Genomic DNA, 2,069 nt, shown 5'->3' with positions numbered 1-2,069 from the left:
GCGGGGACCCGCCTGGCGGACGGAGCCCCGGTGAGTGCAGGAGGAGGAGACGGAGGAGGAGGAAGGAGGAGGAAGAGAGTGGGACGGGCGGCGAGCTCAAACCCGCCGTTGCCCTTGCCTTGCAGGTGGCCATCAAATGAGTGCCCCGGGATGGCATCCGGCAGTGGGGCGAGCTGGTGAGTGAGCGGGGCCGGCGGGAGAAAGCGGGGCGTGACGGGCGAGGACGAGCCGAGGCCCGGGAGGGTGGAAGCCGCCGGGACACCTGGATGCCCACCTGGTGGGCATGGGGTCAGTGGGGGGTGGGGAGCACGCAGGGCTGGCGGAGGGGTAGCAGGCAGACAGACACGGCATCGACCCCACTGACGACATCGTGGTCCTCCCACAGCCTGACGGCACCCGGGCACCCCTGGAGATCGTGCTGCTGGACAAGGTGTCCAGGGGGTTTTGCGGTGTCATCCGGCTCCTGGAGTGGTTCGAGCTTCCCAACAGATTTTTGTTGGTGATGGAGCGTCCGGAGCGCTCTCAGGACCTCTCTCACCTAATCACGGCGTGGAGGTTCCTGCCGGAGGAGATGGCTTGGGGGCTGTTCCGCCAGGTGCTGAAGGCCGTGCGGCACTGCAGCAGCTGCGGCGTCCTGCACAAGGACATCAAGCCCCAGAACATCGTCCTTGACCTGGCCACCGGCGAGGCGAAGCTCATTGACTTTGGATGTGGCATGTTCCTTCAGGACACGGCCTACACCCAGTTTGCAGGTGAGCCCACAGCTGGGGGATGCTCCTGGTCCCAGGCATAGCATGGCCGTGGCCAGGTGTGGCACCGCAGATTGCCCCTTTTGCTGAGGGGGAACAAGGATTAGTTCTTCAGCCAAGTTGCTTTTGGACGGGGCTGGAGGGTATCGTGAGACAGGCCCCGGCCTCGCCGACAGCCTGTGCCACCCGCCCTGTCCCGGGCTGGGTCTGGGGCAGGGGGGAGCCAGCCTGACAAAAACACCCCTGAGGGCAGCAGAGAAGGGGGTCAGAACCTGGGCACCAGCTGGCTTGGGGTGCAGGCGAGGAAGGGCTTGGGCTGCTCCACTCGCCTTGTTTGCCTTGCCTTATGATTACTTGTTGGGGGCAGTGCTGTGGGGCAGGGAGAAGGCATGGCTTTTCCCCGCCATTGGGTGGGTTTTTCCCTTGCATGGAATGGTTGGGCCTTCCCAGGGCTTCCACTGCCCTCTTGGACACCAGCAGCTTCTTCTACAAGCCAGAGTTTGGAAACGAGTCAGGTGCCGGCGAGAAGGCAGTGGATCACGCCGTGTGCCTCTGGGGCAGGCCCCACATTCCCAGGGACGCTGGGGCGAGGCTCTGGGAGCAGGCAGCACCCACCTGCTGAACTCCGTCTGTATTCTGTAGGAACACCGTTGTACAGCCTGCCAGAGTGGATCTGGCTCAAAACCTACCACGGCGAGGCGGCAACGATCTGGTCCCTGGGCATCCTGCTCTACCAGATGGTCTGTGGGCAGCACCCTTTCTGGAAAGGCAGGAGCACCATCTGGGGCCAGCTCCCGTTCCCATGATGGGTCTCTCGAGGTGGATACCAATCTTTGTGGCCGGGGGGCAATACCAGTGTTGGGAGAGGGCAGTGGGCTCACGAGGATCCCGCTCTTGAAGCTGTTTCTGTCCCAGGGTTGGCTGGAGGAGGTGGCCTGTGTCCTGCCATCCTGCTCTCCTCCAAAATGGAGCATGGATCGGGAAGTGTGGGCACTGCTCTGAGCACAGCCAGCACAGCCTGGGCACGTGGACAGCGGAATAAAGGGGACAGGATCCTTCTCCAACTGACCGGCCATTTCTGGTTTCTCCCCCCAGGGTGCCAGCACCTTATCAGGTGGTGTTTGTCCATCTGCCCCTCAGACAGGCCGTCATTGGAAGACCTATTCTGCCATCCTTGGGTGCAGGGCGTTCAGCTGCCCTAGGAGACGGGAGAGATCCACGTGCTCCGTTTGATCCAGGGGCCTGGCAAGTAACACCTCCACACATCTCTTGGCAACAAAAAGAAGCAAAGAAAAGCAGACTTTTTTGTCCTGCACCTAG

The 2,069-nt window shown here is 62.3% G+C and overlaps 1 pseudogene; it reads left to right on the top strand.

Moving 5' to 3' along the window:
• Positions 1 to 3: 3 nt before the first annotated feature.
• LOC114073486 lies at positions 4 to 2,002 on the top strand (annotated as a pseudogene).
• The last annotated feature ends 67 nt before the right edge of the window (positions 2,003 to 2,069 follow it).

This window comes from Empidonax traillii, unplaced genomic scaffold, assembly GCF_003031625.1.
Source record: "Empidonax traillii isolate 1590-97213 ecotype Southwest subspecies unplaced genomic scaffold, ASM303162v1 scaffold6641:size9632, whole genome shotgun sequence".
NCBI lineage: Eukaryota > Metazoa > Chordata > Aves > Passeriformes > Tyrannidae > Empidonax > Empidonax traillii.
Note: the sequence above shows the minus strand (reverse complement) of the source record. Positions and strands in the feature narration are given on the sequence as shown.